Genomic DNA, 26,788 nt, shown 5'->3' with positions numbered 1-26,788 from the left:
TGAAAAATCCATGAAAGACTCCTCTTTTCGTTATGGACTAGGTATAATTCTACTGTTGTTGTTATCTTCTTTTGGTTTTTAATAGAAGTATGTATTGTTGATTTCATATTTCTCTAAACAGTTTTTATCAGTCTTCTACTTAGTACTATATGAAAATAAATTAAGGGAGCATGAATAGTAAATCAAACTTTGAAATAAAAGAAAATTAAAGAGACTAAAGTGTCCTCTGTATATCTTTGGAAAATATAGCACTTGAATTTCTATTGTAAGCTTTACGTGTAGCACAAAACGACAGAAACTAGGAATCTTTTGTTATTTCTTTGAATGGAAAGTACCAAAACAGAAGTCTTAAATCTACAAGGAGAAGAAACTTCATTCTTAAGCATACCGTCCCGAATCAACACATCTTCTTTATGTTTGTGCCCTTCAGATGCCAGGAATCCTTTATTACGAATTGGATAATAGGAAAGACGAGGGAATTTGGATACAACTTTATTCTCATAAGTAGGACCATAGATATACGATTCATTCCCAGCATTAGGCATGAACACAGGTCAAAGGAATCAAGAACAAATTATTTTTTCTTTCAAGAGCATTGCCAAATTTCTCAGTCATGTCCAATTCATGAGGGTTCATTCCATTTGGAAGCTTCCAATCAAAATGGTATAGCAACAGTGCAATACTAAGCTCAACAGTAGCCATTGAAAATGATAATCCTGGACAAATTCTTCTTCCTGTGCCAACGGCGTAAACTCGAAATAAGTTTCAGTAAAATCAAGGTGACTTTCACTAAATCTCTCAGGATCAAATGTTTCAGGATTTTGCCAATAATTTGGATCCCTTTAAATTGCCCAAAAGTTCACAAGGGCCATTGTGCCTTTAGGTATAACATAGCCATCAATCTCACACTCTTCCCTGGATTCTCTTGGAGCTAATAATGGAGCTAAAGGATGAAACCTTACAGTCTCCTTAACTACCATTTTTAGGTATTTGAGTTTCTGAATATCAATTTGGTCAATTACATTTTCCTTTCCTTTGAATACTTCTCTCATTTCATCCTGTGCTTTCTTCATTATTTTGAGATTTTTCATTAGTTCTGAGAAAGCCCATTCCATTGTTGATGTTGAAGTTGTAGATCCTCCTGCAAATAAGTCTTACATATCAAACTTAACTAATTAAGAACTATAAAAGATTTTAAATTCAGCTAGACTACACTTCATTAGAAAATTTAGGAACTATAAGGCTCAACGGTCAACAAAGTGGGTAAAAACTATGTAAGACTGAAGTTTAAATTCCAGCCGAGTCAAAAAATGCTAGGTGATCCTATCCCTTCTGTCAAAGGTGCGTGCTGGTTGGATATAACAAGTATCTAGTGAAATAATCGAGGTGTATGTAAGCTTATCATACACCACCGTCTTAAATGCACATATATATATATAAGAGAACTATAAGGCTCAACTTCTTGATCTCTTACTTTTTTTCTTTATGGTTTTGGTTTCTTGTGAAAAATCTAAAGGCTTTAAAATACTTGAGTAAGCAGAACTAAGTAGAAAAATTACAAAGCAAACGGAAAGAAGTTAAAGAGCTGCTACTTACAATGATTATAGCTTTGATATTATCCCTTGGGATAGGAATTGAAAAATCTTGGCTCTTTTGAAGCCTTAGCAGAAAATCAACTATGTCTTCTTCACTAAGCTCACCATTTTGGAATTCATGTTCATTGATAATTTATTCCCAAAGAACATCAACCTCGTCATGCATTTTACGCAGTTTGTATTTTAATCCACTCATAAAATGAATTATATTCACCGAGGGAAAAAGATCCGCAAGATGAAACACTCCAGCTGCACCTACCACTGTTCTCATGATTTCAATCAAAGACCCCTGATTTTTACAAGCCCTGCCTACACTTGCTTTGCAAATAACCGAATTCGTGTACAAAGATAACATTTCGGTCATGCTGATTGGACCTCCCTCAGAAGCAGAATTTTTAATTGAGCTAACAAGATTGGTTATCTCATTGAGCATCTTGGGATAAAACGACAGGATATTTTTATGACTAAGGAGTTCTTGAATACAAATTTTACGCATTTGTCTCCAGAAATCGCTGTAGTTACAAAATTCCATGTCAGCATGGTCGTAAAACATTTCCGTCCCAACCAAAAGCACCGGTCGATTAGAGAAATTAAGATCATGTTTTCTCATTACTTCTCTAACCATTAGAGGCGACGACACAACAATGGCTGAACGTTCGCCGAGTTTCATGTGCATTAAAGGTCCATGTTTTGAGGCTAATTTAGCAAGAGCACGATGGGGTAGTAACTCAGATGATTGCCAGTCAACAAGTTGGTGTAAATTTCCTATGAATGGGAGTTTCCAAGGGCCCGGAGGCAATTTTTTGTTACTATTGCACTCTTTGTACCACTTAGTGACAAGTAAGGGCAAAAGAAGAAATAGAGCGCCAAGAAGAAAAGATAGCTCCATTTCCATTATGTATTGAAAGATTCTTAGCTGAACTTGGGTATGTTTATAGCATAAAATTGGTCACCTATTTATACCAGTTTAAATCTATCGTGATCGAATGGAACTCCTAAAGGACATTCAAATAAATCATTCTTGTATAAATATCTTTTTCTAATTTGTTACTATAGAAGCCCGTCACATAGGACATTAACCTGGTACTTGGTAGTCAAGTTCAAAGTTAGACTTGAAATATACTAGTAGCAGGCTACTTAAGTGTCCAATCGAAGCAAACAATATGCTTGCTATTAGTTTGGCGATTAATATTTACAAATACTGATCTTCAATATTTGTAATATTTACGGCCAGGGGCGGAGCCAGGTGTTGGGATTTAAATAATCAGGTGTCATGCGGAAGCTATCAATTGCAAACCTTAAACAATAACAAATCCGACAACAACAAAAATATACTAGAAAGACATTATATTATAATATAGTTTGGTCAAGTGACCTACATATTGAAAAACTAATATAAGAAAAACATTAAAACTATGAGAGAATAATCTCCCCCCTAAACGAAACTCGTTTAATGACTACATTGTGGATGCTCTTTTGTGTTTGTTGTATGAGAGGGTTTCTTTAATTTATAGAGGTCCAAAACTTTTTCCTCCAAGAAAAGGACTAGCCAAATATGAAAGAGAATAATATTTTCCTTTCAGGAAAAGTAGAGCAATTATGGTTATACTTTGACTTTTCTTCAAGAGAAAAGTGAAACTCAAACATGGTAAGAAAACCAGGGCAAAAACCTAACAAATCTCCCCTTTTGGCCTGGATTTTCTTGGAAAAAGTTGATCCGTCTTCTTCACATAATTTTCATCACTGCTCCTTGCTATGGTTAAAAGTAGGCATGGGTTAAAAATTTGAGCTTTATGCATTAAAAGTGAGCACATGTTGATAGTGAAGCCCATGCGTTAAAAGTGAACATGGGTTGAAATTGGCCCAAGCGTTTAAAAGAAGCACATTTTTTTGTGCTGAATGCCCTTCAAAGGTACTGGTCTTTAATTTTTGCCCCTCAAAGGTACTGGTGGTCTTTTATTTTTGCCCTTCGCTAAAAACTCCTTGGTTCGGGGTTCGAACCCCCGCTTAGTAAAAAATAAAATAAAAAATCACAAGGTAGAGTTTGGATTCGTAACGCAGAGTTTTGCCTCAAACTCTACCTTCAAACTCTGCCTTAAGGTAGATTTTTGCCTTCAGGCATGGTAAAACTCTCCCTTAAGGCAGAGTTTTGCCTTATACCTGAAGGCAAAACTCTACCTTAAGGTAAAGGTTTGCATTAAGGCCATTTTTTTTATTCAGTTAGAATTTTGCAAAAGTCTGCCTTAAGCCCTAACTTTGCTATGAAACTCTGCCTTGCGAATTTTTTTTTATTGAGCCGGGGTTCGAACCCCAAACCTCATGGTATTTGGAAAAAGGCAAAAATTAAAGACCAGTGCCTTTGAAGGGCAATTGTGCAAATGACCCAAGAAAGCAAGGGTTGAAAATTTGAGTTCATACATTAAAAGTAAGCATGAGTTGAAAATTGGAGCTCATGCGTTAAAGTAAGCATGAGCTAAAAGTTGTTTTTGTTTTAAAAATATGTAGCAGCGGGATTGTTGAAAATATGATTGAAAATTGTCTCCACATGTAGTACTACAAATATCTTTTTTTTTGGACCAAAAACTTCATTGTCGTCAAGTTGGTTGCTACTTGAACTGATCCACCTTGTACATGTCCTCAACCTTGTTGAACCATTGGCATTATAACGACCTGTTAGGTCATTTTGGTTATTTTTGTGTTTTTGCCTATTTTCCCTTGTGAACCCACCCTTGCTTGTTTTTGGGTTTGTTGTGTAGTGGGCGTGGTTGGCACGGTTCCCGAGGTGGTTGAAACCTCCTAAGTTGGAAATTTGCTAAGTGGAAGAATCTTTAAGTGTTTGGGTGGTTTTAGGCATCATTGGGGGTAATTGTGTCTTTTTGGGAATTTCGTCGGTTCCATTAGCTTCGAAACGTCGAATATAGGTTGTTTGAGTGTTTGGTTCAGTTTTTTAGGGTCTTGGAGGTATTTTGATCATTTGGTTAGAAAGTTGGTTTTTACCCATTCAGGGTTGGCTTGGTCAATGAATTCTGAGCACACGGATGACTTCGTAGCGCGTTTTTGCATGTGTCTGCATATTTGGTTTGTGTCGGGGAGGTTCCGGGAGAGTCTCGGGATTTCGGGTGAAAAGAGTCAAAAATCATATTTTTGCTGGTTCTGGTGTATTCGTAGGCGCGCGAGTGGTCCTGCCCTTGCGGATACCTCCAGCAAGTAGAAGGTCGCAGTAGCGACACCCTGTGGACCGAGCCTTGGTCTGCAGCGGCGAAGGTGTTACCGCCGTAGCTAGCCCGCAGCTGCGAAGATTGTCCACAGCAGCGGGAATGAGATATTTTAGTAGGATTCGCCGCAGCGAAGGAGTGCCCTCCAGTACGAGTTCGCATGTGCGAACTTAAGTGCCCTGGTGCGCAAATCGCTGGACAGAATGTGATTTTTAGTATGTTCTTCCATTAGAAACCCATTCCAAATTTCCTAAGTTTGAGAGTAATATTGGAGGAGAATTGAAGGCAAATCTAAGGAAGAACCATTTGGTAATATCCTAACTTGATTTTAAGGTTATTTCAATAAATTAGATCCTTAATCCATGCTTAGAATGTTGAAATTAAGAGGTTTATGGAAGGGTTTTGGGAACCCAAATTGAGAATTGGGAATTGAACAATTGACCGTGAATTCATAATTGTTTATGGATGATTTTAGGTATATGAGTTATATGAAGTATAAGGATTGTGATTTTAAGCTCAATTTACTGTTTTGCCCTTTTTGGGTTCGAAATCCTAATTTTAGGGCTTATTTTGGGGGTTTTGGATTATGTAGCAATATGAATGTTGTTGGACTCGTGTTCTAACATATATTCCGTATTTGACTGAACTTTGTTAGTTTGGAGACTTCTTAGAGTGGCAAGGGGTGTCGTGACTCGAGATTCGGCCTACCAGGCATGTTGAGATCTTGAACTCTTTCTTGAATGTGTGTGTTGTTTGAAACGAATCTAATAAGAAGTAATTGGGAGAATTAAGGGGGGTTCTGATACTTGTGAGGTGACGTGCACTAGTATCGGATACTGGTCATCATGTTTGGGTATTTGTGTTATTTCAATTGTATAGTTGGTCTAAATGCCATGTCTGGGCACTAGCTGATAGAATAGTATGATCCTTTGGATCTGTGATTGGGGTCCGATACTCATACTTTATTTCTTTTATCGTTGTTATTTGGTTGTCTTTTCTGTTCGTGTGCATATCACTCATACATATATCCTCGTTGAAATGAAAAGAAGTAAAAAGATGAAGCCTTTATGGTGTTATGAACATAAGAATGGATTACATGATTTTACACTTGTTCTTGACTTGATACATGCCATATTCATGCTTTACATGTATTCGTGCATACGATTTGAGGATATAATTGTGAGTCCGATGGGATCTTATTCCAGACGAGTGATGATGTTCGGCACGTTCTATTGGTACTTGAGCCCGGTTGTCTAAGAGACAGTTTATTGAGATATGATATGATTGAGGCCGTGATCTGAGGAAACTACCGGAGCGGTGATATATGGGCCTCATGAGCCCCCCATGGATCACGATTCATTAATATTCTAACGTGTGTATATCCGGAAGTGGAAACAAAGGCCTTGCATTGCATTGCATATCATTCATCCATTTTCTACATTGTTTTTATTCTTGGTATTTGTTACGTGGGTTTAGCTGTTATTATGATTTTCTTGTATTTGGACTAATCGCGGACAAGTGTGGTTATGATGTCGAAGACTAACCCTCGTCTCCGTTCTGGAAAGGGTCAGTCAACGATGCATGCTAAGTACCCGTTATTTATTGTACTCACGCTACACTTGCTGCATCTTTCCTTGTGTGCAGACTCGCTCCCTAGAACTCGTGGAGGCCGCAACTACCAGGTTCCTCGTTAGAGCTGCTCGTTGAGATTCAGGGTGAGCTCCATGGCTTCTGGATGGCTTTGGATTTCTTCTTATCTTTATTTCACTGTCTTTCTTATTTTCAGACAGCTTATGATGTATTAGACTCTTATTACTCTTAGTTGGTCCTTGTATTATGGTGACATCTGATTTTGGGGGGTTTAATTGTAATAACTACTTAGTATTTTATTCGAGATTTATTAAGACTTATGAAATGACTTATATGCTTTATTTTCGCACTTACATTTCATTTTAATTATGGTTTTGTTGGCTTGCTAGTACGGTGGGACTAGTGCCATCACGACTTGGGATTTTGGGTTGTGACAAATTGGTATCAGAGCCCTAGGTTAATTAATCTCACCAATAGAAGGACAATGTCTATTAGAGTCTCGCGGATGGTGCGAAGAGCTCAATACTTATCCTCGTGAGGCTCTTGGACATTTAGGAAAATTCACATCTTTTGATTCCTTATCGTGCGTATTTGCTTCTAAGGTGTTCTAAGATTTGTTTTGTTTTGTTCTCTTATATGAATTTATGTATTTTTTGTCACATCCCAACCTGGGGGTGTGGCCGGCACCCGACACCCAAAGGGCTGAGCGAACCAACTGTGATATCTGAACTCTGTAATGTGAATCATAGGTCGACAAAGCCGCTGAATAACAATTGTAAGAAGTATATCATGGCAACCTACAAGCAAAAAAGGCCCAACAACACATATATGCATAACTAGGGACGACAAGGCCACAACCAAGAAAGACATAGTCAGAAGGCCGGCAAGGCCAAACACATTACCTGTACACTGACTGATAGTCTGTAAGCCTCTAAGAGTACTAATATGCATCAACTGATCAGGACAGGTCCCCAACGTACCTATATATATATATATATATATATATATATACTCTGAGCAGTAACTCCGGAGAATGGAGTGCGAACATCCCTGCTGACTGTGTATCCTACTGAGAAAGGTACACCAATCCATCTACCTGTACTTGTGGGCATGATCACAGTGCACAAATTGCGTCAGTACGAAAGATGTACCTAGTATGTAAGGCGGTAAGCATAAACATAACATAAGCATAGGAGATACAAATAACATGGGAAGAGATGTAGAGATAACCTGAAACTCTGAACGAGGCCACTGAGGGTGACCATAACCATGACATAAATGTAAATGCATGCTCGTAAAATCATCCCTCATGGTGGAGGCTTATAACATATCATATCGTATAATAATATATATATCCCTCTGCGGGGTGAGCTCATCATCATATCATCAACTCTGCCCAACTGATCAGTGGTATGCACAGCTACGTGCCTGCCCGGCCCTCTATAACACGGCGCGGTAATGAAAGAAATCTATCTAGGTGCACATCTACGTGCCTGCCCGGCCGACTATAGCGCGGTGCGGTAATGAAAATAAATACATACATATATATATATATATATATAAGTGCAATGCAAGACTGACCTCGGAAGGGATATCATAGAAAGAGTCGGACTTACCTGTTGTCGTTACCCTCTGACTTTCATTATTGTCGCTACGTACTTTAGTTTTCAATCAAGAAGACCACAAATGTGAAGGATATGAAATATACTTGATACGAATTACACATGAGGTAAAGATCAACTCAAACGAATGGAAATACAACTGCCTCAACTTTGACATGAAGAGTACAATAATGAACATCAGTCTTCATTTGATAAACAAGAGGGATACGAAATGCGAAACGTACTTCAATACAAGCTATTCATGAGAAAAAGGTAAGCTTAATCATTTTGGAACATAATCGACACAAGTTGAACGGAAAGTCTTTTAATTGACAGCCAAAAGGAGATGTGGAACATAATTTGGTACAAGTCATAGATGAAGTATGTGTCAGCTCAATTATCATGGAACGCGATTGATCCAAGTTAACAGAACAACTTTTCAATGAAAGGTCATTTTAAATCTAGTCATGCCACAAAGAGAATAGAAAGCCCTACATACCTCAACAATGAAGTTTTTACACGCTTCCCGAAGCCTCGAACACTTTACAACTAACTTCCTATAGGACACAAACAATTCGAGATCAACTTTGAGCAGATATCCAATAAAAATCTTCATTTGGGCATTTTATCGAGCAATTCGTAAGCACGAGTTTGTAAGCTCTTTCGTAGTGCAGCTTCTTGTAAATCACTACCAAAAACCTACTTTTATACTACTTCTTACTACCATGATTAAATCCATACCATCATAACTCCAAAAAATACAACAAACCCAACACAAATAGCTCAACAAGTTAGCCATGTCGTCGTCCATGGAAGTTTCAAGCTTTAACCATAACTTATTCATATGGGATTTTCCCTCCATTTTCTTAGGTTTAATACTTGGAGAAGCTTAAGAGAATCATTAAGATGAGGAAAAATACCTTAATTGATGAAGAACACTCCAAAACAAATATTACTTCAAGTTGAAGAATTCTTCCGAGAAGCAAAACGATGAAGAAACAGAGGTTCTATGATTATTACGAGATTCCTTGCGTTGAGATGACTTGATTAGCCTTTGGATTTGCTTATTATTGATGGAGAAATGTTTGAGAGAGTAACCTAGGGTTTTCCAGGTCTTTGAAGAGGAAGAAATGAGGAAAAAAATCGTTTAAGGGGTCCTATATATACTTGGCTTAAGTTAAGCCACCGACCAAGTTTCTGTCCCGCGACAGTTTGCGTTCCTGGACAGAAATGCAAATTTCTCTCTACTCCAATGTTTTATTGATGAAAGGTAAAATGCACTGGAAACTAGATTCATATACCTTCAATTTGATAGGTGGATCACCCCATAACTCTAAGTAGATGCTGACTTTTGATGAAACTCATGCTTTTTTGATTCATTCACCCTCCAAACCTTCCGCCACTTACTAATATTATTTATAGACTCTTATAGCCATTTATATTAATAAGCTCAATCCCTTTTAACCTCAAGATAATTTCTTTTAAACTTGCATCGACTAACTCATGATGCAACTTTAATGTGCGAAAATTCGGGGTGTAACATTGTTACTCTTACTATTTGAATATTATGAAAATCTTATTCACGATTTTAATGAGATTTATTACTGTCGCACAAACCGTTGGCATTTCCCTAGTTATAAGTAATTTTCCAAATTGTACCCTCATGACTTTGATCTGTTTCTTGAGATTCAATTTAGTGTTTGCTATCTTAGAATGTTGCCAAGAGATCATACTTGATTCGGTCTAGCGGGACATTTCTAGAAAAGCATATCAAATTGAGATTAAGAGATTCACGAGAAGAGGAAGATCATTAACTATTATCACATTAATTGTGTTCATTGACCAGCCCTTTATGTTTGGGTTTGAGAAAAGAACATAATGATGAACTCAAATTTAAGACAAAGAGATTATGAGAGATATGAATGTGACAAATGATCTAGGGTACTGCATACTATAATCTACTCTAAGTTTCATTGAACGAGAATAATTAAAAGAGATTGTAATCTTACCTCAAACACACAAGATCAACTTCAACTCCAGGTTGCTTCACCTTGAAGGAAACTATAACTTCAACACAATAAGATCAATCCAATTGTATCAAAGGTTTCCAGCTTCTTAATACACTAGTTACTTCGATTTGCCTTAAATTTAGTCTATTCTAGTAGGGAAACTTAGGGAGAGGGTTTTAAGGAGCTTAGGGTCTGTGTAGGTTGGAAAATGATCAACCAATGAAGCAAACGGAATTTATAGACTTCACTTAAATCTGACCGACTAAAAGTATGACCACCATGTATGGTCCGTACCTGGGACTGTACTTGGGATGAAATTTCTTAAAGTTTCTATTAAGAGGTACGTGACCCCTTACGAAAAGTATGGGTCGTACATCCATGTACGGGTCGTACAAATCTGCTCCAAAATCGATTTTCGTCGAAATGTATTCTCTTTGATTCGTTTAACCTCTAAACCTTCCGACACTTACTACACATGATTTTAAACTCTCGTAGATTTGGTTCAATCATGAATCCCTACTCATAATTGAAAAAATAATCACACTCATCGAGTCCACGTCGATTAACCTACAAAAACTTGACGTACAACAGTACGAGGTGTAACAGGCGTGCACATGAGATTGTCTATGGCAATTGGGAGGGCTCTTTCAAGACGTTGTCGAGATACATGGTAGCTCTACAACACCTCAATGCTGGTACTGTTGTTAAATGGAGGCTTAAGTTGAAACCAGTGTGGCCGGTAATATTTTTTAGTTCGTCTTTTGGGCATTCAAACCATGCATTGATGGTTTTGCTTATTATCGTCCAGTAATATCAATAGATGGCACACATGTGTATGGGGTATGCGACATCAAGCGACTAATTGCCGCTGGAATGGATGTGAATGGTTCTATATTCCCTTTGACTTTTGCAATTGCAACTAATGAGAGAACAGAGACATGGGGTATATTTTTGACCTACTTGAGGCAGCACACTATGTTTTTGACCTACTTGAGGAAACACGTTATTAAGGACCGAATGGGTATATGTGTTATATCAAACAGAAATGCTTGCATGTTGAGCAATATGTGGGACTTGTATGGGTGGCAGCTACCCTTTGCCCACCATCGTTATTGTTTAAGGCATTTAAAGGCAAATTTTTAGAAGGCATATTGAATCCCACCACTGAAAAATTGGATGTGGGCGGCTGCAACAGAGCATCAGGAGAAGAAGTTTCATATACGGAATGGAGTTCATTAGACGGGCGGATGAGGACACCTACCACTAGTTGAATAAAATTGATAAAGAAAAATGAACATTACACAAAGATGAAGGTAGGAGATGGGGGATGCTAACAACAAACAGCTCTGAGTCATTCAATGACTTGTTGAAATCTGCACGGGGAGTACATGTTACTGCAATCGTGAGAATGACTTTTAAGATAGCCGTGGAGCGGTTCGTGACTAGATCAAAACGAACACAACTATTCGGTACAAATTTAATTGTCAGCAACAATTAATGACTTAGTACAACCCGACATAACGTATAATTGAACTCACAACAAGTGTGCACCAAGGGTGTGGAGGTAACATTCACACAATTTGTGAGATGTCAAGAACATGCACATGTGACAAGTGGAAAACATACCACATGCCATGTTCTCATGCCTTCAAGTGTTTTCACACAATTAGAAAGAACGTTTAGCAATATGTGGCCTCGGAATATACCATGCAAAATTATGCAAAAGCGTATGCCGGTCGGTTCTACTCACTTGGTGATGATAGTTATTGGCCACCAGAGCCTTTTTTCATGGTTGCTAACAAAGCAATTATCCGTAAATTGAAAAAGCGAGCACTCATCTGTATTCCCAATGAAATGGATATTCCATTGGGGAGATATACTCGAAAATGCTCAATTTGAATTGATGTTGGTCATGATAAGCGTAAGTGTCCCCTACGGGGTCATGGTGAAACTACATCACGTGGTGGAAGTACCTCTCATGGCGGAAGAAAATTTCACGGTGGCGGCACATCTCGTGGCAGCGGAACATCTAGTCATGGGCATGAATTGATGAATCTATTTTAGGTATTTTCTTTGATGATATATTTTAAGTAGTTTCGGTTTGTTGTTAATGATGTACTTTAAGTATTTTCAAATTGTTATGAATGATGCAATTTAATTTTTTTGATATTGTTATGAATGACGTTAGCTATTCAAAAATAACTGATCTTAAAAAAAAAGGATAAAAACATAACTATGATAAAGTCTCGTAAAATAAAATGATTAAATGTCGTCACTTTTTGGGATGACTTCGTCATCATCGTCATTTTCATTTTTCTCTTTACTTACTTTCTCTTCTTCATTGACTTCCCCTGCTTCATCTTCGTCATACTCATTGTAGTCTAGATCAGAGGCGTATCTGGCCTACAAGGTAGATGTTCAATTGAACCCCAAACTTTAGACACGAAGCCTAAATTTATGTATAAAAATTTATTAAAATTGTAATAAATAATAGATATGAACTCACCATTTAAAAAATATAATGGGTTCAATACTAAAAATCTTAAGATTGAATCCATAAAATTTAAATCATGGATCCGCCTCTAGTCTAGATCCTAAGTATCATCATTAGGAGCGCTTGCTTGGTTTACGCAACAATATGGCGCTCCAAAATCTAATGATTGTGGTAAATATTTTGGAAGGCTAATCTATTCTTGAATAACTGAAAAAATGGATAAGAAGAATCTCGCTGAAAGTTTTTATTTTCTAACAATTTCGAATGCTCTTCTTTATCCACTCCACGAAAGTTAAGATCTTCCAAAGAATGACACATGCCTAATGCTTTTTGCATTTCTAAAATTTCTTTCATCAAGTGTTAAATGAGTAGTGGTTCATCCTTGAATTTGGTGGTTTGCAATGTAGCCAACAATGCTTGTGGCACGACCAAATTATGCCAATGATATAATACCCCATAATCACACATTTTCGAATATAATTCAACCCATTGAAGCTTTTCACCCCAAATTTGAACTCCCTTGAATTTTGAGGAGTGTGCAATGCCCTCAATGATGTGTCAAACAACTTTTAAATCAACATGAATACAGTCTATTTTCAAAGGGCCGAACAACACTATACCATTTTTCAACTGATAAATCTGTGTAACATCCTAATATATCTTTTTGAAAATATGATTCACTCGTGTTTGTTTCTGTCCTACCATGGGGATTACTTAAGTTACCTTCACCTTTTTGTCTATTTCTAAACCAACTATTGAATGTAATATTTCTAGGCATATTGAAAATGTGGGTTGTTTTACCTCAATGAATACAATTATCGTTGTGTTTATGTCATAAATCCACCATGCATAATGCATATAAAATTAGCGTTATATAGGTGTGTCATATAAAGTGGTCAAACGCATGCATTGTGTTGTCAATCAGTGTTGTTATTCAGAGAAGTCATAAATCCACCATGCATAACACATATAAAAATTAGCGCTACATAGGTGTGTCATATAAAGTGGTCAAACGCGTGCATTGTGTTGTCAATCAGTGTTGTCATTCAGAGACGTCATAAATCGACCATGCATAATGCATGTAAAATCAACGTTATATAAGTGTATCATATAAAGTGGTCAAACGCGTGCATTGTGTTATCAATCAGAGTTGTCATTCAGAAACGTCATAAATCCATCATGCATAACGCATGTTAAATCAACGTTATATAAGTGTGTCATATAAAGTGGTCAAATGTGTGCATTGTGTTTTCAATTAGGGTTGTCATTTAGAAATGTCATAAATTCACCATGCATAACGCATGTAAAATCAACTTTATATCAGTGTCATATAAAGTGGTCAAACGCATGCACTGTGTTGTCAATCAGAGTTGTCCATCATAAACGTCATAAATCCACCATGCATAACATATGTAAAATTAGTGTTATATATCAATGTGACTGCTAGCGATATAACGTAATTGACAAATAACTAGCAACCACAGAAAATAGAGTTATTATGCCATTCTTTAACCAATTTGAAAATATTAATCAAATTACATTGTTGTTTCCAGGAGACATATTCGAAGTAATGGGTAGAACATGTGAATTGGGTGAATATTTTAAATGCTTGAATAACCCAAACGAGAGATACAATCAACGTTACAACAACACAATGACAGATGAGTGAAATTGGCGTGTTAGGTAGGTTGCAACACTGGAACAAAACTGGAGGGAATTTGGACTTAAACACCCAAAAAGTCGTGCTACGTCAATGCCTCGGCACTCCACAAGAGTTGAATTTTGCGCGAAGAGAACAACCGAATGAAAATACATTGCATTAGGGCTGATATAGTCGAAATGATTATGTCACATCCAAGTGGGACTCAGACTGTGAGATGTCCGATGACGATGATTCCCCATGATCTTATTAATATTTGTTTTAAATAAAGTAGGTGGTGTCATAGTCATTATCCCACAATCTATTGAGTTTGATACTTATATAAGTAGCCTTTTGCCACCTAGTAAATTTAAAAATTCAATGCCGAATAGGAGAAATGTAGATTGGTCGATATTCTTTCCAAAGGATCCGAATAGCAGTGGTGATGACAGCTCAAATTATAGCAGCTACTGCGGTGATTCCTCAACCAATAATAGTGAATTCGTGCTAGACGATATGAAGCCCACCTTTTAATAGAGCGTAATGACGATTTTTTTGAGTCGAAATATTCAGATCCATGTGAATATTATTGTGGTTTACATCGCGAAAGGGCATATCGGTACGCCGAATCATAACGTCTTATTCATGACTTGGAAAATCTCAACACTCCAATCCCAACAAGATTCTTAATAAGCATGCCTAAAACTGATCAAGATTCTTGCGAGGTTGCGGTAAAGAGGATTAGGAAAGAGAACAACCGAATGCTAGCACGACATTGTAGATTTTACATGCTCAAGTTGTCCGAACAACAAGCATCATCAACCGTAGGGAACTAACATCTACATAAAGAAGATCTGTCTTACTAAACCCAAGATATTTATCTGAGAAGGATATTGAAAACTTCAATTCTGATGATTAAGAATCTTGTGATTTTAATTATATTTTTAATTTATAATGATGTCATTAATTAGAAGAATATTAGTATGTTTAGTTTTGCATTTATTCTTCTATTTTATTATTTACTTACTTAAGAATGTTAGAATTGACAAACATTATATACATAAAATTACATCCAAAGTGCAACGATAGAAAACACAAATAAACCACTACATAAAAGTGACGATTACATAATACTTTAGAAAAACCATAGAAAATACATAATAAATAAAAAGTGAAACTAATAAAAATAAAATCAAACTACATAGGAAATAATAAACCTAACCGACAATGCAAATGTTGACACCGAATTTTGGCTCATCATACTTAAATATAACGTCTCAGGGGCCCCCAATCCTTAAAAAAAAACACACACACACACACACAAAATAGCACTTTTTACACATTTTTCAGCAATTTGTTGAAAATTATCCTAATTTCTGCAATATTAGGATTTTAATAAATTTATTGTCATTTAAATTAATTTCAACAATCATTAGTTTTTCATAGTCAGCTGCACATACACAGTACAAAACTACAATTTTAGTCCAATAAATAATCATTTTTAATTCTTTATAGCACAGTACGTTTTTCAAGTATCAATTACATTTGTTTATATATTTTTGATTACATATTAAAACTTTATTTTTTTTATGTATATTAGTTATATTTTAATACGTTCAGTCAGCACAGGAAAGTGGAAGAGTTTATCACAAACACAGTTAATTCAGAGATATCTCAAAATTTTCTCTGTTGTACAATTAAAGGGAAAATAGCTACATTGCACCCTAACGTTTGGCCGGATTATTTATAATACATATAACCTTTGCGCCTAGTACCCCTACAAATTTTTAACTGGTATTATTAAGCTCCCAAGGGTTGAGTTGGCAAAGAGAGTGTCTTTCACTCTCTTCGAGAGAGTGAGGAGCACTAAAAATGTTTTAAAAAAATTATAAGCATTATTTAGGTTTTTCTTTTTCTTTTTTTTTCTTTTCATTCTCTCTCTCTCTCTCTCTCTCTCTCTGTCTGTCTTCTTTTTTCCTCCTTTCAATCATCTTTGCCAATTTAAATCATCTTCTCCAATTTCATAACAACTCACTGAAAAGTATATCTCTATGTTCTTCTAATATAATTTTTTTCCTACATCCATTTGAATTGCTTTACCTTATCAGAACAACCCCAAAACGTAGAAAAAAAATTCCCAAATTTCCTTCAGATTTGTGAAGAAAAAAAGAAAACAGAGCTCACTGGAGAAAATCTAGTTTTGGGTTTCGTACTTGGTTTTACACCTCAAAAATTTTCGCGTCGTTTATGTTGTGAGTAAACTAACGTAAGCTTGGAGAGGTCATGGAACCCTTATAAGGTTAAGGAGTACTCTTAACAAGTGTTAAGCAAGTATCTAAAGGTTCCGGGATCAAGCAAATCAAAGAAAATAAGCTTCTCGAAAATTTGGGAAAAGTTTGGATAGAAATTTTGGGTCAACTTCAGAGAGGTATATCTCTGGGTATATCAGGAGTTTTGAGGTGTTTCAAGCATCTAAAATGAAGTTCGCCGAGTGTAGTTTCCAACGCGACAAACCATTCGTTAATGCGACATCAGAGTAAGGAGTTATGAGAATTTTAAAACGGACTGCCAGAAGCCCGCGAACCTACGCGGAAATTCTAGAAGCCACTTAAAAGGCCCACCAATTTCGGCCCACCAGCCCACCCGATTTTGGACCACTATATGTACCCCCCTAAGTTGCCTAAATCACCTAATTTTTCACCATTTCTCATCCCCGCACTTCTCTAGAACCTCCCAGCACATTCATCCAATATCCTTACACCAAAACATAGCAAATTTAGGAGTTCCTACATCAAATTAGGCTCGGGTTTGTAAGATTATCAATGAATCTCGCTGAATCAAAGAAGGGCCACGACTTTGGGGCTCATATTTTCACCAAAATAGAATCTACTAGGCCTTAAGAGCTCTCTCCAACACTCCAAACCGTTCCAAATCAAATCAAGAGAAGATCAAGCCATAAAATCCTTAACTAGTTCATGGAAGGAACTTGTTCGTACTTCTAATTGAAGTTGTGGTGGATAAAATTTAGGGTAAATTGCATGAGGTGAAGTTCTTCAAGTTATAAGGTATGTTTTTCATCTTTATTTTGATATTAAGTCATTTCTTTTGAGGATTTTAATGGCTTAAAGTAAAGGAAAACATAGCATAAAGGTCGTAGATAGATATGTTGTTGTAGTTGGCTTATGGACTGATTTTCAAAGAACGTTTTGGATGAATTTGTATATGTTTGTCATGTAGTATCTTGATTATGTTATGGTTAATGTTGTTAATGATGTTTGGGAGTTGTTTTGGAATTTGGAGGAAGTAGATAATATAGGGGAAATGCTGTCTGATTTTCGTTGTCTCATTTATTAGTCTAGCTTGACCTTATGAGAGTTTCAGTGGCTTGACCTTGGTATGAATCATCTTGAATGTAGATTTGAAAGTTCGGAAGAATAAGCGTTAAGTATTTAAGGAAACGACAAGGTATGTTAAGGTTGTTCCTTCTTTTCTTGTCATGATTCCATATATAGTAAGAATGCAATGAACCTTATGACTAGGGATTTGTCAAAGTAGGGCTTGTCATATTATTGCATAGTTTCCGAGTGTTATGTTATTCTTTCCGAGAGGCCATATCCCCTCCCTATGTCCTTGAGTTTATAGAGAAACAGGAGAGACATGTTACAGTATCAATATTTTTTTTTCTCAGCATATTCATAAGATACTGTATGTTATACATATCTATTTTCTTTAACCTGACCACTGGGTCAGAGAGACAGCTATGCCTGGCCTACGAGTCAGTGAGACAGATATGCCTGGCCTACGGGTCAGTGAGACAGATTGCCTGGTTGACGCGTCAGCGAGATACATTGCCTAGCTACTTTGCCAGCGTGATTTTACAGTTGCCTAGCCGCTTGGTCAGTGAGATATATAATAGTATTATCTTGCATTTCATATGAGATGGGTCAGGTGAGATATTCCGAGAATCTTTTGACCTCTAGATTGTATTGTTTTAGTTCAGTTTCAGTTATCGCTTGCCTTACATACTCGGTACATTGTTTCAGGCTTGTAGACAATTCCTGTATATAGTAGGTCTGTGTGATAGCCTTGCCGGTTTGTATATGTCTATTGGATACTGTTGGTTTTGTACGATCAATGCAGCCTCGTTGGCTTGCTCAGTTGTGTATATATAATTTTGGTGTGTGTTTCAGTTCATACAAGACAATCATATATATATATATATATATATATATATATATATATATATCCTGATTTAGTCATTATCAGTTAAGTTTTGGGTTACTCCCCAGAATTTTAGATTTAGAGTGGTTCGCTCGGGCCTAGTTTTGCATCTAGTGTCGGTCACGCTACTGTCGATTTGGGGTATGACAAACTTGGTATCAGAGCAGGTCTGTCCCAGGGAGTCTACAAGCCGTGTCTAGTAGAGTCTTATTTATAGATGTGTTGTACACCACATCATATAGTCAGGAAGTTACAGGGCATTTAGGAATTGGTTATCTTTCTTTCAGATTTAAATCGTGTTGTAGAGCCAAGTCATAAGAGATTTGGGTTGAACTTACCCTCCTATATTTTTACACAGCTATGCCGTTGACTAGGAAGGTTGTGGCTAACTGGAGAGGTGACACGGAAGTTGGTGAGGGGAGCACTAGGGCACACCCGATAGCTGAGGCCCAATTCGAGGGCCAGGGTGAGACCCTATCCCAGCCATCATCGACGACTCCAATCGCTTGAGGAGCTCCTGAGGGAGGCAGTATCTCCAGTACCCCCTCCCCCACTAACAGACCAGGATCTTAGGAGAGCGGTGCACTTATTGACTCAGCTCGTGACAACATAGTGACAGTCGAGAGCACCTACTGGAACAGTGACCACTGATGGGTCTAACAGTTCGAGGGTTCGTGAGTTCTTAGCACTTGACCCCCAGAGCACTCAGGGGTTAAGCGGGATGAGGATTTACAGAACTTCGTCGATAAGCTACAACATATTTTCAAGGTCATACATGCTACCGAGACTGAGGCAGCAGAGTTAGCGGCTTTCAGGCTTCATGATATAATGGTCTTATGGTATGAGAGGTGGAAGCATGCCAGAGGTCTTGAGGCGCCTCCCGCACGTTGGTCTGAGTTTTTAGAGGCCTTTCTTGATCATTATTTACCGTTGGAGATACGAGAGGCGAGGGTAGAATAGTTCTTGACTGTCCAGCAAGGTAACTCCAGTGTTCGTGATTATTCCTCTGATTTGATTCCTTGGCCAGATATGTTCCATCCTTCTTTGATTCATCGAGGGCCAGGATTCACAGGTTCATATTGGGTTTGCACCCCGATTATGTTGAGGCTTGCACCACTGCAACAGTGAACGATAATATGGACCTTGCTCATATCCAGGCATTCGCACAAAACTGCGAGGATCGTAGGAATCAGTGGGGGCGACTGAGAGCATGGAGAGAGAGTATCATAAGAGGGCTAGGACTACTGGTCAGTAAGGTGAGAGTAGGGGGAGTTTCAGACCCCAGTACCAGGGTAGGCCATTTAGGACACTATCAACTCAGTCTCAGGGATAAATATAGGGTATTATATTCCATCTGGACCAGAAAAGAGTTCCCGTACGTCCGGGTCACAATAGCGGAAAGGTCTAGAGCAGGCTAGATCACTACCACAGCAGTGTGGCAATTGTAGTAGAGTGCACTATGGGCGATGTCAGATGGGTCGAGGGCTTGTTATACTTGTGGTAGCCCAGATCATTTTAAGAGGGACTTCCCATAAGGGATACCTACTGGTATGGCGCAAACGACAGGTTCTATAGCAGGGTCATCAGCATCTGTGAGTCCTCTTGGGTGTGGGCCTGAGCCTTTAGCAGGTAGACGCAGAGGTGGGGGAGCTTCTGGTGCAGGCGGGGCTCAGAACCGCATCTATGCTTTGTCAAATCATCAGGACTTGGAGTCCTCACCAGACGTTGTAACAGGTACATTGACAGTCTGTTTATATAACGTTTATGCGTTGATAGATCTGGGGTCCAATTTGTCTAATGTCACTCGCCATATTGCGGGAAAATTCGGTATAGCGCCAGAATTGTCGAGTGAACCATTTTCTGTGTCTACACCTGTTGGTGAACCTATTATTGGTCAGAAGATTTATCATGGTTGTTCTATAGTTGTTTGTGGTCGTCAGACCATAGCAGATCTTATAGAAATGCATATGGTCGACTTTGACGTCATTATGGGGATGGATTGGTTAGCTTCTGTTTATGCTAATGTAGGGTGTTGGACGAAGACTGTCAAGTTCCACTTCTCGAGGGAACCAGTTCTGGAATGGAAAGATAATACGGCTTCGCCGAGAGGTATGTTTATTTCCTATCTCAACGCGAAGAAGATGATTTCGAACAGTTTTATCTATCATATAGTTCGAGTTCAAAATACGGAAGCAGAACCGCAAACTCTTCATTCCCTTCCTGTAGTTAATGAGTTCCCAGATTAGCTTCCAGGTCTCCTACCAGAGCGAGAAATTGACTTCGCTATAGATGTACTACCGGGTACTCAGCCGATATCAATCCCTCCTTATAGGATGGCCCCTGCTAAGTTGAAGGAGTTGAAGGAACAGTTGAAGGATCTACTGGAGAAGGGCTTTATCAGGCCTAGTACGTCACCGTGGGGAGCCCCAGTATTGTTCGTAAGAAAGAAGGAAGGTTCGCTATGGATGTTTATCGACTATAGGCAGTTGAATAAGGTCACAATTAAGAATATGTATCCACTTCTGAGGATAGATGGTTTATTTGATCAACTGCAGGATGCTAGATATTTTTCGAAGATAGACTTGAGGTTAGGTTATCACCAGGTCAGGATTAGAGGGAAGGGCATTTCGAAGACAACATTTAGGACTAGATATGGTCATTTTGAGTTCCTCATTATGTCTTTCGGGTTGACTAATTCTCCAGCTGTATTCATGGACTTGATGAATCACGTATTCAAACCCTTCCTAGCCCTGTTCGTGATTATGTTTATAAACAATAATCTAGTTTATTCTCGATCGGAGACTGAGCACGCCAATCATTTGCGTGCGATACTCAGAGTCCTTCAGGACCAAAAGTTGTATGTGAAATTCTTCAAATGTGAATTATGGCTAAACTCTGTGGCTTTCCTAGGGCATATTGTTTCAGATGAGGGCATCAAAGTGGATACTCAGAAGATAGAGGCTGTGAAGACTTGGCCTTGACCCACGACGCCGACTGAGGTTCGTAGTTTTTTGGGTTTAGCAAGGTATTACAGAAGATTTGTGAAGGGATTCTCTTCTCTTTCTGCCCCATTGACGAAGTTGACTCAGAAGGCAGCCAAGTTCCAATGGACAGATACTTGCGAGTTTTCAGGAATTGAAAGATAGGTTGACTTTAGCACCAGTCCTGGCGCTTCCACAGGGATCCGAGGGTTATGTTGTCTGTTGTGATGCTTCGAGTGTCGGATTGGGTTGCGTACTGATGCAGCATGACAAGGTGATTGCTTATGCTTCTAGACAACTCAGGAAGCACAAGAAAAAGTACCCCACTCACGACCTAGAGTTAGCAGCCGTGATCCATGCACTTAAAATCCGGAGACATTACTTATATGGCGTTCATGTTGACATCTATACAGATCATAAGAGTCTTCAGTACATCTTTAAGCATAAGGAGCTAAACTTGCAGCAGAGGCGGTGGTTAGAATTGCTGAAAGATTAAGACGTTGATATTTTATACCACCCGAGAAAAGCGAATGTGGTAGCAGATGCCCTCAACTGCAAATCTATGGGTAGTTTAGCATACCTGCGGGCTGGAAAAAGGGAGTTGGCTCATGGGCTTCTTCAGCTAGCCAATTTGGGGGTCAGAGGGATAGATTCAGGAGATACAGGAGTTACTATTCAAACTACAGCAACGTCATCCTTAGTAGCCGAGGTAAAAAGGCGTCAGTATGAAGACCTTTCATTGACCCATTACAAGAATACAGCTCCGCAAAAGAAGAAATCACCATTCGGGATTACTAGAGATGGAGTCCTCAGGTATCGAGGTAGGTTGTGTGTTCCCAATATTGCAGGGTTACGTCAGAAGATTATGGCGGAGACTCATTGCTCCCGCTATTCTATCCATCCAGGGTCAACAAAGATGTACCGCGACATCCAAGAGGTTTATTGGTGGGATGGAATGAAGAAGGATATAGCTGGGTTCGTGGCCCAGTGTCCTAATTGTCAATAGGTAAAGATTGAACATCCGAAGCCCGTGGGATTATTGCAGGCTATGGAGACTATAACTTGGAAGTGGAAAGTAGTTAATATGGATTTCATTTCGGGCCTACCCCGGTCTCAATGTAGGTTTAATTCTATATGGGTAATTGTTGATAGACTGACAAAATCAGCATATTTTGTGCCTGTCAGGACGACTTACTCCGCCGAGGATTATGCGGAGCATTATATTAAGATGATAGTCGGACTTCATGGTGTTCCTGTATCCATTATCTCCGACAGGGGTGCGCAGTTTGCGGCGAACTTTTGGAGATCCGTTCAGGAGAGTTTGGGGACTCAAGTGAATCTTAGCACAACATTTTACCCCCAGACAGATGGACAGGCTGAGGGCACTATTCAGACCCTTGAAGATATGTTAAGGGAATGTGTGCTAGATTTTGGAGGTAATTGGGATGACCATTTACTGCTTATTGAATTTGCGTACAATAATAGTTACCACTCCAGTATTCAGATGACTCCGTATGAAACTTTATATAGACAAGAGTGTAGTTCACCAATTGGATGGTTCGAAGTGGGGAGACGAAGTTAGTAGGGCCAAATTTAATGCAGCAAGTGGTAGAGAAAGTTAAGCCTATTCAGGATCGATTATTAACATCCTAAAGTCGACAGAAGTCTTATACGAATAATCGCCGACGAGACTTTAAGTTCCAAGTTAATGACTAGGTATTCCTAAAGGTGTCACGGATGAAAGGCGTTATGAGATTTGGTAAGAAAGGTAAGCTTAGCCTTCGATACATCGAACCCTACAAGATTGTACGCAAAGTATGCCAAGTATCCTATTTAGATCTACCTTCAGAATTGGGGACATTCCATCCGGTCTTTCATGTGTCAATGCTTCGTAAGTATGTTGGAGATCCTCTAGAGTGGTACCTATGAATGATGTCCAGATCACTGAGCAACTATCCTACTAAGAAGATCCCATTGCAATCCTGGATAGACAAGTTCGGAGGCTAAGAACTAAAGATGTAGCCTCAGTTAAAGTTCTTTGGAGAAATAATAATAGGGAAGAAATGACTTGGGAAGCTGAAAAAGATATGAAGTCCAGATACCCACATTTGTTTCCACTCTCAGAAGAAGTTCAGACAGAGACATCAATGTCTTCAGGTGCGTAATGCTTTTCTTTTTATAGTTTCTTAGTAGTGTAGGGGATATTATTGTCATTGTTGTTGTAGCCATGTGAGGCACTATATATTTTGGATTGTTGTGACAGGATAGTAGTCCGAAACGTCCATAGACTCTCCGAGAGTTTAACATTCAAGGATGAATGTTTTTAAAAGGGGGGGAGAATGTTACACCTCGAAACTTTTCGCGTCGTTTGGGTTGTGAGTAAACTAGCCTCAGCTCATAGAGGTCAAGGAACCCTTATAAGATTAAGGAATACTCTTAACAAGCATCTAAAGGTTTCGGGAACGAGCGAAGAAAATAAGTTTGTCAAAAATTTGGAAAAGTTTTGGATAGAAATTTTGGATCAACTTCAGAGAGGTATATCACCGGGTATATTAGGAGTTTTGAGGGGTTTCAAGATCCTAAAATGAATTTCATCGAGTGTAGTTTTCAACGCAACAAACCCTTCGTCAATGCGATATCAGAGTAGGGAGTTATGGGCATTTTAAAAATGGACTGCCAGAAGCCCGCGAACCTATGCGAAAATTCTAGAAGCCACTTAAAAGGCCCACCAATTTCGGCCCACCAGCCCACCCGATTTTGGACCACTATATATACCTCCTAAGTCACCTAAATCACCTCAATTTTCCCGATTTCTCAGCCCCACTTCTCTAGAACCTCCCACAACATTCATCTAATATCCTTACACCAAAACATAGCAAATTTAAGAGTTCCTACATCAAATTAGGCTCGGGTTTGTACGATTAACAACGAATCTCGCCGAATCAAAGAAGGGCCACGACTTTAGGGCTCATATTTTCACCAAAACAGAACCTACTATGCCTTAAGAGCTCTCCCTAACACTCCAAACCATTCCAACTCAAATCAAGAGAAGATCAATCCATAAAATCCTTAACTAGTTCATGGAAGGAGCTTGTTCATACTTCTAATTGAAGTTGTGGTGGATAAGATTTAGGGTAAAAATGCATGAGGTGAAGTTCTTCAAGTTATAAGTTATGTTTTTCATCGTAAGTTTAATATTAAGTCATTTCTTTTGAGGATTTTAATGGCTTAAAGTAAAGGGTTACATGGCATAAAGGTCGTAGATAGATATGTTGATGTTGTTGGCTTATGGACTGATTTTCAAAGGAAGTTTCAGACGAATTTGTATATGTTTGTCATGTAGTATCTTGATTACATTATGGTTGATGTTGTTAATGATGTTTGGGAGTTGTTTTGGAATTTAGAGGAAGTAGATAATATAGGGGAAATGTTGTCCGATTTTCGTTAGCTCATTTATTAGTCTAGCTTGATCTTATGAGAGTTTCAATGGCTTGACCTTGGTATGAATTATCTTGAATGTAGATTTGCAAGTTCGGAAGGATAAACGTTAAGTAGTTAAGGAAACGACAAGGTATGTTAAGGCTGTTCTTTCTTTTCTTGGCATGATTCCATATATGCTAAGAATGTAATGAACCTTATGACTCGGGATTTGTCAAAGTAGAGCTTGTCATATTATTGCATAGTTTCCGAGTGTTATGTTATGCTTTCCGAGGGGCCATATCCCCTTCTTATGTCCCTGAGTTTATAGAGAAATAGGAGAGACATGTTACAATATCAGTATTTTGTTTTCTCAGCATATGCATGAGATACTGCATGATATACATATGTATTTTCTTTAGCATGACCACTGGGTCAGTGAGATAGCTATGCCTAGCCTACGGGTTAGTGAGACAGATATGCCTGGCCTGCGGGTCAGTGAGACAGATTGCCTGGCTAATGGGTCAGGGAGATGTATTGTCTGGCTACTCTACCAGCGAAATTTTACAGTTGCTTGGATGCTTGGTCAGTGAGATATTTAATAGTATTATCTTGCATTTCATATGAGACAGGTCAGGTGAAATATTTCGGGCATCTTTTGGCCTCCAAATTGTATTGTTTCAGTTTCAGTTATCGCTTGCCTTACATACTTGGCACATTATTTTGAATTGACGTCCATTTTTCCGAAGGCGTTGCATTCATGCTTACAGGTGCAGATTGACAGACTGATAGACCTCCCCAGTAGGAAGGATCTGATATCAGCTGATTGGTGAGCTCTCTTTTTGTTCGGAGTTGCCAGGTCTTTGGAGTCCCTCTCTTTTGATTACAAATTGTATGGGCTGGGGCCCTATCCCGACCATAGTATAGTCATACTTTCCCTAGAGGCTTGTAGACGAGTCCTGTATATAGTAGGTTTGTGTGATAGCCTTGTCGGCTTGTATATGTCTGTTGAATACTGTTGGTTTTGTACGATCAAAGCAGCCTCGTTGGCTTGCTCAGTTATGTATATATATTTTGGGTGTGTGTGCTAGTTCAGACAAGACAGTTAGTATATATATATATATCCAGATTTAGTCATTATCGATTAAGTTAGGGTTACTCCCCAGAGTTTCAGCTTTAGAGTGGTTCGCTCAAGCCTAGTTTGGCATCGAATGCCGGTCACACTACTCCGGATTTGGGGCGTGACACTTGGTTACTTGGTATTTGTTGTTGAAATTCTTTCCTTTTTTTCAAGTGATTCTAAATTAGATTTTCAAGCTGGGTTTTTGGTTTTGCGTTTCGTACTTCTGCATTTTCACTTCTGAAACTTTTGTTGTTTCCTTGTTGTGCATGCAATTTGGGATGACCAGTTTTTTTCCCCATTTGGGTGCCAAAAAGGAAAATGGGTTAGGCTTTCGTTATCCTATTTTCATTGTTAATTAGAGAACCCCTAATTTGACTTACAAGACAAATTATTTAGTTTTGAAATGAACCTGAATAGAGAAATTGGGTATAGAGGATTCTAGATTGCTACCTATGAATTCAAATAATTAACTAGGTTAGATAAAAAGGAAGAATAGAAAGAGCAGTGAAGGAGGCAACGATGAAAAAATGGAAGAAAATGAAAAAGGAAAAACAAAATATAATTACCCAAAATGAGGAAAAGGAAAAGAATATAAATTACAAAAAAAGATTGTAAAATGTACACATGTCGGTGCATGCACAACACGTTCAGTCATAAATTTAGTTGTACAGTTTTAGAATGGAGTTTAATTCAGTTAAAAATAGCTAAGAAGGATAATAAGACCCTATAAAGGTGTTACACCTCGTAGTTTCGTCCGTTGAGATTCGTTAGGTGTTAGTTGTCCTAATCGTGGAAACTGGGGTTATCTTCTAGGATATATCAGATTATATGTTCCCATATTATGGTTATGGGGGTTTAAGCTCATGAAATAAGCAATGAAAGGATTTGAGAACAAGCAAATTA

General features: G+C 38.3%; 1 pseudogene; it reads right to left on the bottom strand.

The window, feature by feature from the left end:
• Nucleotides 1-518: 518 nt before the first annotated feature.
• Nucleotides 519-2,504, bottom strand: LOC132610635 (premnaspirodiene oxygenase-like; annotated as a pseudogene).
• Nucleotides 2,505-26,788: the final 24,284 nt, after the last annotated feature.

The sequence above is a fragment of the Lycium barbarum genome, chromosome 9, assembly GCF_019175385.1.
Source record: "Lycium barbarum isolate Lr01 chromosome 9, ASM1917538v2, whole genome shotgun sequence".
In the NCBI taxonomy this organism is placed as follows: Eukaryota; Viridiplantae; Streptophyta; class Magnoliopsida; order Solanales; family Solanaceae; genus Lycium; species Lycium barbarum.
Note: the sequence above shows the minus strand (reverse complement) of the source record. Positions and strands in the feature narration are given on the sequence as shown.